We start from the raw sequence: 15,352 nt of genomic DNA, 5'->3' as shown, positions 1-15,352 counted from the left end.
TTGAAGTTTAGTGTAAAGTGGAGTACCTGCTTAAGGTCACATCACTAATTGAAGAGGAGAGTTTAATTCAAACTGACTCCTCGGTTGAGGAGTCTCACAGCATTAGACTTAAGAGATAACTCAAGGAAAATGCCTACCAGCTGAATATTATTTACATTCAGATATAACGTAGATTACGCCCCATGGAGTGAGATGGGAGGGAAAATATGATATTAAATTTTATCTTACTAAGCAAATTGGAAGAAAAAATTTAAGTTTTGGGGGGAGTGAGTCAGGTAGAATAATAGTATTGATATTAATATAATTTTAAGGGCTCTTAAAATTTAAAAACACATACTGATATTCTTATAGTTGAAATCATTTGGATTTGCTTGACAATATTACAAGTGACAAGTAGGTAGGAGTGTAGATGACACAAGATTGGCCATGAGTTGATATTTTCTAAATTTTAACTTTTTATTGAAGTATAATTGATTTACATTTCAAGTATATAGCAAAGTGATTCAGATATATATGTATGTGTGTATGTATGTGTACATACTTTTTTAGATTATTTTCCATTATAGGTTATTATAAGATATTGAATATAGTTCCCTGTGCTATACAGTCGTAGGTCCTTGCTGTTTATCTATTTTATATGGATCTGTATCTGTTAATCCCAAATTCCAGATTTATCCCTGCCCCTCCTTTCCCCTTTGGTAGCCATAAGTTTGTTTTCTATGTGAGTCTATTTCTGTTTTTTAAATAAATTCATTTGTACCATTTTTTCAGATTCTACATATAAGTGACATCACATGATATTTGTCTCTGTCTGACTTCACTTAGTATAATAATCTGTAGGTCCATCCATGTTGCTACAAATGGCATTATTTCAGAGTTGATAATAATTTGAAGCCAATTTATGGATTTATATGGGCATTCCTTGTGGCAATCTGTGATTTTTTTTGTATATTCTGGAAAGCTTCCACAATAAAAAAAAATTAGAATGAAACAGCAAAAAACAGTGTGCCAGGATGGACATTAGCTTTGCTCTTTAGTCACTGAAATGCTACGGCTATGCATATTCCAAGTAATAGCAAGATGATGGAAATACAAGTAGCAACACAATTATAATCATACTTCCCTCCCATGTGCCTAGAACTTTACAATTCACAAGGCCCATACCTGAGCCTACACTGGAGGTATTGATAGCACTTTACAAATAGGAAAACTGAGGCTCAGACACCCAAGGTGATCTCCCAAAGGCCACTTGAATCTGCAGCGAGACCAGAGCCACAATGAGTTCTTTCTGTATAAAGCAATTTTTCCTGAATGCCCTTAGGAGCAGCAATGCAGGCATTAGAAGGAGCCAGCAATTCAGAGGTGGTAAGCTCCCAGTCTGGACCTCCTCCAGCTCTAGATCTCAGGACGACCTCTTTGCTGGGCTCTCACATGCCATGCCCCAGAAGGGCAGCCTCATAAGCAGATCCAAGTTTTATGGGCAGGGAAGCCTATACAACTTGGGGACCAAACTTATAGATACAAAATTAGATAATATTGAATGAGAAAATAAGTCACAATAAATGTCTGGATCCTTGGTGATTCAAGATTCTTCTGAGATCTCTGTTACTCGTGGGAGTGTCAGCATTTTTGTTCTATTCAGACCTTCAGCTAATTGTATGACACCACCCACAGTGGGGAGGGCAACCTTCTTTACCCTGTCTACTGATTCCTCCAGAAACACTCTCATAGACACACCCAGAATAATGTTTAACCAAATGTCTGGGCACCCTATGGCCCAGTCAAGTTGATACATAACAGTAGCCATCACACCCTCTGACTTAAACTTTCAAAGGGAAATTGTCACCATGACTGGATTGCCACGAAAGTGACACACACTGCCCCTCAAAATGCTATGGTTCCTTAATGTGATCACATCTCAATCTGAAGCACATGCAAGTCAAGTCTGCAGACATATCTGCAGCATTTATCAGTGGCACTGGATAAGACACTTCCTGAAACCTTCCTGGAGATATTCTGAATCCTACTGTATTAATCACATTTTTAATTTCTGTATTTTATGATTGTTTGACATCTGGGGGTTTTGTTAGTCTTAAAGAAACATTGTTTCTAGGACTAGCCAACTTCTAAAAATGTAAACACCTCAGCCTGGAAGCACACCTTTGGTAATTATACCAGCCAAACCAGAGCCCAAACTTGAACCACTTCCTCTGCCTGGCTTTTACATTCCAGAAGGCAATATTCCTCGCCCCTAATCATCCCCGGGCCAGACATCAAGACAACAAGGGCAGCCCCTACAGTCCAGAGTCCACTAAAATTATTCAAATTAGCCAGCAGCAAACCTGGTCAGTCTGCTCCCCCTGCCTCATGAAAATCAGACCATAGGTTTTGCCCACGAAAAGTGAAAGTGTTAGTCACTCAGTCATGGCCAAGTCTTTGCAACCCCATAGACCATAGCCCGCCAGGCTCCTCTGTCCATGGGATTCTCCAGGTAGGAACACTGGAGTGGGTAGCCATTCCCATCTGCAGGGGATCTTCCCAACCCAGGGATCAAACCCAGGTCTTGATTCTTTACCATCTGAGCCACCAGGGAAACCCAGGTTTTGTCCATGCTTTCCCCTTAATTTGCCTGCCTCCTGACCAATCTGGGGGCTTCCCCATGTGACCCAACGTGGTGGAGCAGGCCTCCTGTTCCTAGGGAACTGGGAGTCAAAGTTTCGTCTTTCATGGCAGTCATCTCCTGATGGGCTGGTCTCACCATGCCTGTTTGAAACCAAATCTCAGGTACATTTTAATATACTTACACCAAAATGCATTCACTACGATTCAGTCAGATGAAAGATTTTACATGTTTAACAAATTTTGCTCTGCTCCTCCTTGCAAATCCGCTCAACTGTCAGGTGGCATTTAGAAAGCAATTTAATTATGTATTACTGTTGAATGCTATAATTATGTGAATGAGTGGGCCAAATTTTACAATTAAATAACACAGTTATGGTATGATTTTTTTAATGCAATAATTACTCCTGAAGATTACAGCATGGGGCCTTCCTTTCTTTTGTCACACTCTTTCACCTGCGGTATCGAAACAAGATATCTTCCCCACAAAGGAAAGTTCTCACGTCTTTTTTACCCATTTAACCTTGATAAAAAGGGAAGTGTCATCAATCAGAAGTGCTCAAAAAACATTGTCTAAGCTATATTTTTATTTACAGATTTGTCTCCTACACAAAAGGTATTCAGATTAAATTATTTAGCAACACTAAATGTGCAAGTATATCTTTATGAAAAGAAAGAGTCACATGAAATTTGCATCATCACAATTCTGCTATAGCTAAGAGTGTTTCCACAAGTATGCGTTACATACTTACTACACACAAGGACCTGTGCTGACACATAGCAATTTCCCTATCCGCCCTGGTCCCATTCCCAGCCTAGTAGCTTTAGATGCTAATGCAAGAACAGCAGAGCTTGCCAGCTGCTGATAATGCAGGCCAAGAACAAGGTGAGCCAAATTTCAGGGGAAAGTTTTGTTTTTTTAATGTTAGAAAGTCGAATTTAAATATTGGAAAATTAAAGGTAATGAGATGTGTGCACATCTTTTTTTTTTTTCTAGCTTGAAAGTGTTTATGTTTTCCTCCACACCCAATACAGTTTTTCTGAATCAAGTTCTGCTTTCATTCATCATGTATACCTCTGACATGTAAAGGTAGTAAATAAATCCAGCCATCTGTTAATTCACTCTATGGCCCGAACATTTGTGTCCCAAAAAAAGTCCAGATGTTGAAATGTTAACTCCCAAAGGTTATGGTGTTAATCAGGAGGTGGGGCCTCTGGGGTTGATTAGGTCCTGAGGGTGGAGCCCTCATGAATAGTATTAGTGCCCTTATAAAAGAGGGTACAGAAAGATTCCTCACCCCTTTTACTATGTGAGGACACAAAGAAACGACATCGGCCCTGACCCAATCATGCCAGTACCTTGATCTTGGACTTGGCTCTAGAATTACAAGAAATAAATTTCTGTTGTATATAAGCCAGCTAGTCTTTGGTAGAGGCTTCCTAGGTGGCTCAATGGTAGAATCCACCTGCCAATGCAGGAGACACCAGTTTGATCCGTGGGTCTGAAAGATGCCCTGGAGAAGGAAATGGCAGCCCACTCCAGTACTCTTGCCTGAGAGGAACCTGGCAAGCTATAGCCCATGGGGTCGCAAAAGAGTCAGAGATGACTTAGCAACTAAACAGCAGCATATGTCTGTGGTACCACAGTCCCCTTATTCACAGTTTTGCTTTCCATGGTTTCAGTTATCTACAGTGAATGGCAGTCCACAAATATTAAATGGAACATTTCAGAAATAAACAATTCACAAAGTCTAACCTGCATGCTACTCTGAGTGATGAAATTTCACACCATCCTGCTGCATCCCACCTGGGACATGACATCCCTTAGTCCAGCTTTTTCCGCCAGTCAGTCACCTAGTGGCCACCTCAGCTATCAGATCAACTGTATTGCAGTGCTTGTGTTCAAGTTACCCTTCTTCTACTTAATAAAGGTCCCAAAACACAAGAGTAATGATTCTGACAATTTGAATAAGGCCAAAAAAAAAAAAGCTGTAAAGTACTTCCTTTAAATTAGAAGGTGAAAGTTTTCAATAAAGGAAAAAAAAAAAACCTTATGCTGAGATTGGTAAGAGGTATGGTAAGAACAAACCTATCATGAGACTGTGAAGAAGAAAAAGAAATTCATGCTAGTTTGCTGTCGTACCTCAGACTGTAAAAGTTACAACCCCAGAGTGATACGTGCTTAGCTGGGATGGAAAATTAAATTCATATTAAATTCATAAATAAGATATTTTGAGAGATGATATTCACACAACTTTCATTATACTACACTGTTCTAATTGTTCTAGTTTATTCTTATTGTTAATCTCTTATGGTACCTAATTTATAAGTTAAACATTTTCACAGATGTGTAGGTAGAAGGAAAAACAGTATATACAGGGTTCGGTACTATGCATGCTTTCAGGCATTCACTGAAGGGGTCTTGGGACATATTCCCCCACCAATAAGAGGGGGCTACTATATTTGTTATAGGGGCCCAAGAGGACTAAGGCAGTGACTGAGATCTTATCCCTCATTATGACAGAAGCTGTACTGGATGCTGGGAATAGAACAGCAAACATGTCACACCAGGTCCTTGTGCTGACAGAGCTTGCATTCTAGGGGAATGGAGAACATATTAGTCACTCACCCTCCACTATAACACCTTCCTGAAATGCTCCCTCCTGCCGTTTCTTCATCTTAGCCATGGCCCAAAGTCCAGCCCAAGTCCCAGCTTCTGTAGTGCCTCCAGCCAGGCTGGTCTACAAACTGTAGTACCTATCCTGCTCTTCTTAGAACTTTCTTGTGGTCATCGTTTATTTGTTGGCATTCTGACGCATCTGTTTTCCCAGAGAGTCTGAAATTGCCTGATGGTTTGAGACTCTGGTTCAATGGTTCAAGACTCTGGTCCCATCTATCTTCACAACACTTACGGAGTATCTGAGTTCTTGTCATCCCTTGGGTCCAGACAGTTGGGGGCAGCAGGCAGAAAACCTCTGTACCCTACCAAGAGTGTAGCACTCTCTAACCACCTTCTCAAGAACAGCTGCCAAAAAATGAGGCTCCTGTATTTTTCACCACCTACATCATCTCCGGATCGGGGTGGGGAGGAAAGTTGGGGTTGGCTTCCAAAACTCTGGGTTTATATCCCAGTTCTTAGACTTAACTTGAAGGAGCAAAATGCAATGTAATCAGTAGGAGCTAAACACCCCTGGTGTTTTGAGGAGAGAAGAAACAACCAATGAAAGTTTGGTGAAACAGACATGATCTGAGCAAGAGATAAAAGACTGGCAGTATTTGGACAAGTGGAGATGCTATGCAAGGGTACGTCAATGGGATGGAACAGCATAAGTAAGTAAAAGAGTGGGCTACCACCCTCTAGGCCTCCCCCCAGCCTTCTCTGCTCTCTCCAAGCCCTGGGAGCTGACCTGTGAGATGGGCATCAGTTGGCCTCCCTGGTCCTCGGGCTTCCAGTTGGATTCAGCCAATGGGTGGCACCAGTAGATTAGAGGATGGGAAAAGAATGAAATTATGATATTTGTTGTCCAGACCTTCCCAACCAAGCTTTCACTCAGCAAAACTGGATTCCTCCAGCCAAAGGCCTTGGCTCTTGTGGGGTGGCCCTCTCCTCATCCAGCTTTTTCTCAAGGTGCCAGTAATCACTCCCTCTGCTTGCTTCTTCAGGCCCCAAATCAAATACATTTGCTTCACTACCCTTGCTGGTTCCCTCTAACCCTGCCCACACCTTTGTAAACAGTTGTTTCATTAAACCCTCTTAACAGCCTTGAGCATGCCAAGTGTTTCCCAAGACCGTGACTAATAAGCTGGGAAGGCCAACCAGAATTGACTGACATTGAGAGGAGTAGATAATAAAGAAACATCACAGTCCAATTATAAAGGGCCATGCTAGGGAATTGAGGCTTTATACTGAAAAACAAAAAAAGTTTTAAGAAGTGATAGAACAGAGGAGGCAGCTTTGAGAAAATGAATCTGGTGTCAGGGAGAAATTAAATCGAAGGAGAGGCAAAACCAGTTCTGGAAATCAGGAGACTAGTGCAGAGGTCCAGGTGTAATGATAAGGGCCTGATACAGTGTTAGCATTAGAAATACAAATAAAAATTTAGATAGGAAAGAGAATGATTGAATGAGAGGTAGGAAGGGCCCCTGCAGGAGAACAAAACAAAACAAAAGCCAAAGTTGACATCTAGGCAACTGAAGAGAGAGGAATTGTTTGGGCAGAAACAGGGAAGTCTAGGCAAGGGCCTGTCTGGGCTAGTCTGGGACAGTTAAGAGATTTAGGAAACAGAATCACCTAGAATGAGCATGGCACAACTGTGGGCAAGGAGGAAGGGAGTCTAAGCCAGAGTCCACTGGGAAGAGGGAGAAAGAAGACTGGGTGGGCATACGTAAGTAAAGCTTGGGGTTGGAAGCTTAATCCTAGACAATAGTCATCTAATCTAAGGGTCACAAAGAAGCAACCTGCAGGCCCAATGCAGACCAGAGCTGTGTTTGACTCACAAATTCTGCCTAAATTCTGAATTAGTACCAACATTAAAAATTTTGAATATGCCAGGTGGCGCTACTGGTAAAGAACCCACCTGCCAATGCAGGAGACATAAAAGACACAGGTTCAGTCCCTGTGTTGGGAAGATCCCCTGGAAGAGGGCATGGCAACCTACTCCAGTATTCCTGCCTGGAGAATCCCATGGACAGAGGAGCCTGGAGCAGTCCATGGGGCTGCAAAGAGTCAGACGGGACTGAAGGGAGCGCACACACACCTTCAACATTCCAGGTCGTTGGCTTCTCTGACAACCCTAAGCTCACATTCTCCCCTGCTAGCTCTTGGCTGGAACTGCCCGTCTACACCCTGGACGAAGTTAAAGCTCACCCAGCCCCACAGAGCCAAGATTCGTATTTGTTACTGCTCAGCCCTGGCTGCGTGTGAGCTGTGGTCCCTGCTAAAGGCAATGAGAGCCCTTGGAAGCTCTTAAGGAAACTGAAGAAGATCCCCGTGGGGGAGTTGAGAGGATGACTTAGAGCAATTCAGTTGAATTCAGCATTTTTGAGTGTTTACTATGTGCCAGGCACTGTGCTAAGCACTGAGGAGCCCGGGATGAGGAAGAAGACCAGGGATGTCAAGGTCATTCAGTGGCTGATTCAGAAATTTAGGAACCAGCAAGGGTTTGGAATAGACATGAGAACAGAGATGAAGGTGTGAATGCAAAACCGATGTTGAAGCAATTTTTGTGACAAATTAGCCACAGGGGATAAAGAAGGAAGGATGTGAAATGGGACCTTGCTCTGGGTGGCTATATGGAAGAGAGGGTATAAGTCACGGGGTTGGATTACTCAAAGTGCAGCAAAGGTCCAAAGCACCAGGGGAGAGAAGGAAACCACACCCTCTGGGAACCCTGAGAACCAAAGGAGTGGAGCCCACCGAGGGATTACACAGGCAGCAACCTTCCTCTTGGCTCACCTCCCCTTGAGTAATGGCCTCGCCTGTGTATTCAGGAACTGTTAACAAATTAAGAAAATGGAGCAACCTTCATGTAGGCCTGCAGGGCCATGTCAGAACTCTACCTCTAGAGCTGTTGCAATGCCAAATGTTTGTTTAAATATTAAGCTGTGAGACTAGTGCTCTAGGAGTGGACCAGGAGCAAATAGATCCAGGAAACAATTCCACACAGCTCCTTGATGATTCAGGGCTTAGAGTCACATTGGGGTTCTTTAGTTCCCTAACTCTTTGGGAGGAAACTGTAGGAATTTTCTTTAAAGAATTGCTGATTAAAGGTTACTAATGAGGATGCAGCAATGAAACACTGGCTCCCTTTGCTGCTGAGAAATTTCCGACAAGTTTTCCTAGCCTATATACATTTCAGAGTCAGAAAGCCTCATAATAGGGAAGGACTGATGATTTCATTACATACATTAACCATACATTAACTAAGCAGAAAACCGAAACTCTGTTCATGGAAGGGAAATTAGCTCACATTACAGCTCCAGAAAAGGGGAAAATGTCAGTCAATTGGATTATTGCAACTGAAAAATTTCAGGTTTTGACTGAATTATATGGGGGGAAGTGCCTTGTTTCCTCGCTTGCTTTAGCCAATGAGAGCTCGACCGCTCATGTTCTAGTGCATAAAACATCACAATTTAGCTCCCCTTTTACCCCACCATTCACTGTTGGCCTTCAGGTCAAGTAAGTATACTGAAGGTTTCAACATTTGCATAAGCCTGTGCATGTCCATCCTGAGACTGTAGAACAAGGCACACAGGGGAGGGGGAGCCTAACATAGAATTAATTTGCTTCCAGTCACACAGAAAGGACCCAGCTTTGCCTTGGTCTCCTGAACCCACTCAATGATCACAATAAAAGCATGCATCAGCCTCAGGAGCACTGTGATTCCCACTCAGAGTTTCACATACAAGAAGACTCTGAGGAATGGAGTTTCATTATAAACAGGGACTGGCCAATTTGTCAGGCACATTGTTGCCTGGAATCCAGCGTGTGAGGTCTTAACACAATGAGAAGAGACTCTTTAATTATAAGTTATACAAGTGTTCTTTGAATGTGATTGAAGAGATGCCGAATTCAATCCTTTAATGGTTAGGACAGAATGAGGGGGTACCAGGTAACGGGTGTGCCAGGTTCCTAAAACTCATGTCTTTCCTACATCTAGATAAATGGCACAGTTCCCCATTACTGCATAAACCTCGTATGAGGATATGTCAGCAGTCAGAGACCCAAATCCATATTCCAGGTAGTGCCAGGCAGGGCTTGTCCTTAACTATTCTGAGTCATGTTTTCTTCAACAATGGAATAAAGGATTGAATTGCATAGGTTCAAAGGTCCCATCCTTCTCTAAACATTGTGATCCTCTAAATGAGGGGGAAAGGGAAACAGGTTCACAAGCAGATACTCAAATGGGAATACTTGTTCTACCAGCTCTTTAAATTGATTGGGCTCTGAGTTATTGCAGCAAAGAATGACAAGGGTTTGTAACCAGGCCTTGAACATAATCAGAATGGAAACCATATCTCCCTTTCTGTTCCCCCAAGTCTGACCATGATCCACTGGGAGCCGCTGTGCACTATCCCAGATACAAGAAAAACACCAGAAAAATAAATCACTGAGGGTTTTCTATGTGACAGCACAGGCTATGTTCTTCACATAATTTCTCACAACAACCTGAGAGGTTGGTATTATTATCCCTGTTTTATAAGTAATAAAACAGACATTGTGGAGCCATGGGCAAGTCACAACCACTTTGAGTCCATTTCCAGAAGTGTAAAATAAGTCACTTCGTCCAGCTGATTTTAAGGGCCCCTCCTTCTCTGTGACTCAAAACAAGCTTAGATTTGACTACCTAGACCTTGAAAGACTCATGATTACCGTGCAAACCCAGTTGGCCAGAAAATAGAATATCTAGTCCCCCACCTCAGGCACCATTCACAGGCTCACAGAAACACAAAACCACATCTACTAAACCCAGAACCTCCTTGGGATGCCGTCACATTCTGTACTGTAAGCAAGGTGATTATTAAAACCCATTATTTTCCTACGAAGACATCATGGGCTGCCTTAAAGCAAACTGCCAAAGAAAAAAAGCATGTAGGGTGAAATCACCATTGGCCCCAGAAGTCAGAGACTGGTCCCAGGATAAAGACAGAGGTATCTCCTCTCTATCACTGTAGATAGGGCTGGAGCTGCTGCATGGAATGAAAGCTCCCTGAGGACCAAGCTAGGGTCAAAACTTGGAAAATCATTATGATTAGAAAGGAATTACCCCTTGGTCCTTAAGAATCACTACCAGCACCATCAACCCATCACCCACCATGCAATTATAAAGCATCTGCTCTGTCCATGGCTCAGCAGCTAGGCTGGTCATTTGCTTAAGATGTCAAGTTCTGTTTTTTCCTAAAAAACAGATCACAAAGGGGAAGAAGGCCTTAACAACCTCAGACAGGATCCAAGGGACAATACAGAGTATCTCTAGAAAGAGCATATGAGATTCTCTTAGGTAGGTAAGGGAGAGGGGTCCTAAGAGAAAGTGAAGGACCTGCTGGGATCACGACTTAGAATAGAGTGCCCAGATCTATTTACTTGCTGCTACTGCTGCTAAGTCGCTTCAGTCGTGTCCAACCCTGTGCGACCCCATAGACGACAGTCTACCAGGCTCCCCTGTCCCTGGGATTCTCCAGGCAAGAATACTGGACTGGGTTGCCATTTACTTGCTAGGCTGCGCTTAAAAACAAAACCAAACAAGGGAAAAAAAAAAAAAAAACAGGCTAAACGACAGAAATTTATGTTCTAACAGTTCTGGAGGCTGGAAGTTCAAGATCAGGGGCCCTTGAGGCCCTGTGTAATGACAGCAGTATAATATTGCTATATTAACCAACTCTTTTCACTTTGATATTCCTAGTTACCCTGGGAGTCAACCCCACTCAGGCAACCAGACAATTGGCATGGAGGGTTCATCCCACGGATCTGCAAAACCAAAGGGTCAGATGCTTAAGCTTTTGTTTTCAAAGGGCAAAGTCCAGATTTAATTAGTCTGCCTCATTAACACAAGGCTACCCTACAGCAAAAATTGAACCAGTAATGTCAGTGGCTCCGAAAAAAAAAAAAAAACTTATTTGAGTTGAGCCTTCCTCCTCCATCTTTTAGCAGCATCATTTGGAACACATAGTCTTGAAGGTCAGTGTAACAAAGGAAGAAAGAGAATGAAGAGCTCACATTCCATCTAACATTCCTCAGCCTGTATAGTATTCTGCTCAGGCTTTCATAACAAGATACCACAAACTGGATTGCTCAAACAGCAGAGATTTATTTCTCACTATTCTAGAGGCTGGAAGTCCAAAATCGAGGTGTCAGCATGTATAGTTTCTCCTGAGGCCTCTCTCCTAGGCCTGGGCCTCTTTACATCCTCCTGTGGTCTTGTCTCTACTTGCACCCCTGGTATCTTTTCCTTTTTTTGATAAAGACACTAGTCATAATGGATTAGGGTCCTACCCTTATGATCTCATTTAACTTTAATTCCCTTTTTAAAGGCCCTCTCTCTGAACAGTCAGATTCTAAGGTATGGGGATTAGGATTTCAACATACGAATTTTTGAGGGGATGCAATTCAGTCTGTAATACCAGTATTTGCCCCTTCCAAAGCTGCGGCCATAGCCCCAGTGTGCTCTAAATTTACTGTTCTTTACAAAGCTCTCTCCCCATCTTCCCACCCCAACTTAGCAATTTTACAAAGTAAATCACAGGGGTCACTGGCTGAGTCTGACTTTCTTCTTCCTATTAACATCCACATTTATTGGATTACATAGACTTTTAAGGCTGGGCATTAAGAAGCAGCTAGCTGGCTTTAGATCTAATCTGGCCAGCCTGTAGCAACTTCTATCTACTGCTCCTATTTACCAAATCTTCAAGGGTAATGTGCAATGGGGCAGGGGAAGGTGAAAAGAAAAGAGGAAAGAGAAATGTGCCACTGGGCGCAGAAATGCCTCATCATGGATCAGTCTCCACTCCCTAAAAGACAACTTCCTGTGTTACATCACATCAAATTAACGAGCCTAGATACGGGTAAAATGGAGGAGAAACTGTTCTCCAAAGGAGTTCTAGTTTCCTATCAACACGAAATTTCATTTTCTCTGGCAGAACACTAGTCACAAAGACCCACACACATAGACCCAAGGGCCCTGGCTGACATTTCAAGCATTCCAGCTCCAGATGTGTTCAGCCACCAGGAAAAAGAAACCCAAATTATTTTAAGCAGAGTCATTTCACAAACCACCAGCTGTCCCCTAGATAAATTCTGAGTTTTTTAGTTGTAGTTACAAGCAATAATTTCCAATGTACTTATTCATTCAAAAAATATTTATTGACTAATTTCTGGAGAAGGAAATGGCTACCGACTCCAGTAATCTTGCCTGGGAAACCCCATGGACAGAAGAGCATGGAGGGCTACATTCCATAGGATGGCAAGAGTTGGACTCGACTCAGCGACTGAACCACCACCACATTCTATGTACCAGGATTGGGGACATAATGGCAATGGCTTGGGGTCCAGAGAGGGCCACAAGTTCTAATAACCAGTACTTATTTCACTCCTTTGTGCCAGGTATAGACTGGACACCTTAAACCCAGGGGAAAGTATGATTGTCTCCACGGTACAATGAAGAAGTCAAGGTGAAAAGAAGTCCCAAAGACAAGCTCATGCTGCTAGTCAGTGGAAGCATCAAGATCAGAAGTCATGTGACCTGACTTCCTGGGCAGTACCTTCCACTTAACCAGGAACTTGGGTAGAAAATAAACATTTATATCTTCATTTTCACTCATTACTAACTGAAATTTAGCACTTCCTTCAATTTTATATAGTGGCTCAGATGGTAAAGAATCTACCTGCAATGCAGAAGACCGGGGTTCAATCCCTGGGTGGGGATGATCCCCTGGAGAAGGGAATAGCTACCTACTCCATCATTCTTGCCTGGAGAATCCCATGGACAGAGGAGCCTGGCAGGCTACAGTCCATGGGGTCCCAAAGAATCTAACACAGCTGAGTAACAAACACTTCATTCATCTCAGGCAACAAACCCCAGCAGATACAAGCAGTACCTATGACTTTATCACCAATAGAAATCACAGATATTTTCTTATATTACAGGCATTACCCAAATCTGGAAAATTATTTATGTTCATTACTATCTCAAAATTATTATAGCTATTAGATCCTGCTAGATGATGTTACTTAACACATTATTTTTAAAAGGCATATATACTACTATATCATCAATTCTCTTAATATTTGGACAGGTGATTTGGAATAGGATCCCTTTAAAACACTCTGCTTTTTATTTACACCTTCAAAAGCACTGAACCTAAAAGTGGTGCTTAGTCTCCCCAAAACTGCCAAACTGGTATATGGCACAAAAATGGGTCAGAACCCTACACCACAGCAATGGGCAGCCGAGGCAAATCCAAAGCTCGGCTCCCTGTGTCTCTGAGTAAGAGGCTAGGTTGGGATTTTTATTTTTAAACGAGAGAAACGAAAAGAAAGGAAAGCACCCCAATTTCACCAGAGGACCCTTTCCACCAGTTCCTGTTTAGCACGGGCCCTAACTGCTCTCCAAGGCTGGTTCCGGCCATAGCTGAAGGATACTTCTTGAGCCCCCTCCCCTCCGTCCCACAGGCTGTGTGGATAAACGCGCCCCACTGTGGGCAGACCAGCAGACGTCACCTCCTACCCCCGGGGGCTGAGAACCCTTTGGGCGCTGGGACCACGCTGGGGTTACACGGTCAACAAGTGGAAGATGCCAGAAATTCCTACACACCAGGGCACCAAGAAATTCCCATACACAAGACCACGGATACATTGGTTTTTAACCTCCCCTCGCAGGGCAGCAGCTCCACGACCCCAGGGCTTCGCAAAACCCGGGTTCCTGCAGGGGCTGCAAGAGCTGTGGATGCCGCCGGTGGAGAAGAAAAGTGTGAAGCGGAATGGAACGCGATGCACAGGGGCCGCGCTGTCCCAGATGCGGGACAGAGCTGGGTTAACCATCGGCCTTAGGGGTAACCTCTCCCTCCGCCGGGTCCCTTTTCCCTGGCCAAGTGCCTGATATCGGCCGCGGGATGCCTCTTACCCAGAGGTGCGCGGAGCCTCCGGCCACAGCGTTGGCGCAGCAAAAGCTGCCGCTCCCTGCGAGGGCTCGCCGCCTCTGCTGGGGCCCGTCCGGCCCCCGGGCGGAGGCTGGAGGCGGGGAGAGCGAGCCTCCCCCCGACGAAAGTTCCGGAAAGGTCCCGCCGCTGCCCTGCCCGGCGCCACAGCCCGGGGAGCCAAGGCCAAGTGCAGGCTACACCCGGGCTTCCAGCGCGCCCGGGGGACAGCCTGGGGCGCGGGGCAAGCGGGTCAGGGGCACCGCCGGCAGGGCAGACTCGCCGCTACCCGCCAGCGCACCGTGCGTGCAGCCGGGACCCCTGGGTGCCTCCCAGGAGGGCACGGAGGCCACCTGTCGCGCCCCCCCACCCCCCATCCCGTGTGCCCGCACTGTTGCGTAACTGGGAGGGACAAAGGTGAAGGCGGGTCTGTGGGTAGAGGCCCTGGCGGTTTGTGTCGGTCCTCCAGTGAGCCCTGTGCTTCTCATCTGGTCCCCATGTCTGTCTGTCCCGCGCTTCTTTCACACGTAAAAGGCAACCGCGGCTGAGAGAAGCCTCCAAACTTGCAGCGCTCTCAACCCCAGGGTGGAGGTCACGGTGAGCAGGTTTCCAGACACTAATCTCCACGCCACGTTGGGTCCAACTTTCATGAATTTTCAACTGGCTGTTCTTTCTAAGTAGGTGTGAAGCGCAGGTTAGTAGTTCTCCACTACGTCAGATCTAGAACGCCTTCTTATAACATATATAGGATGTCCAGAAGTCTTACTGCAATTTTAAGCTTTAATAATTTCAGATGTGAGTTAACAAACTTTCCTTTTAAAAGGGCCTTGAAAGTTTATTTCTTTTACATTTATTTCATTCTGTGAATTTTGAATAATCTTTTTTTGAATTTTTTGTTTCAGTCAACTTTTTAAGATGAAATCCTCGCAAACCAAAAATTGAGGCAATCACAGAGAAGTAGGAGCCTAATAAAGGTGAACTTCTGAGCTCCTTCCTCTGGTTTTGTCTTGTTGGGTTTATCTATCGAGGTAAGGCTGGTTTATATTATGTGTTTCAGTTCTATCTCTGTATACCCTACAGCACCCTTACCACCAAAAATTGT

At 44.1% G+C, this 15,352-nt stretch overlaps 1 protein-coding gene across 2 annotated transcripts in view; it reads right to left on the bottom strand.

Annotated features, from left to right (window-relative positions):
* The window catches only part of SQOR (sulfide quinone oxidoreductase), a 47,055-nt gene extending 32,676 nt beyond the window's left edge, over positions 1 to 14,379 (bottom strand). Inside the window, exon 1 of one of the 2 annotated variants that reach the window (XM_043920284.1) lies at positions 14,238 to 14,379. The gene's annotated coding sequence lies outside the window, so the exon portion shown is untranslated. Of the gene's footprint in view, positions 1 to 6,026; positions 6,185 to 14,237 lie in introns of those variants that run through there. The other variant, XM_043920285.1, reaches the window with a different exon arrangement.
* Positions 14,380 to 15,352: the final 973 nt, after the last annotated feature.

The sequence above is a fragment of the Cervus elaphus genome, chromosome 12 (genome assembly GCF_910594005.1).
Source record: "Cervus elaphus chromosome 12, mCerEla1.1, whole genome shotgun sequence".
Classification (NCBI taxonomy): Eukaryota; Metazoa; Chordata; class Mammalia; order Artiodactyla; family Cervidae; genus Cervus; species Cervus elaphus.
This window is presented reverse-complemented; position numbering and strand designations above follow the sequence as displayed.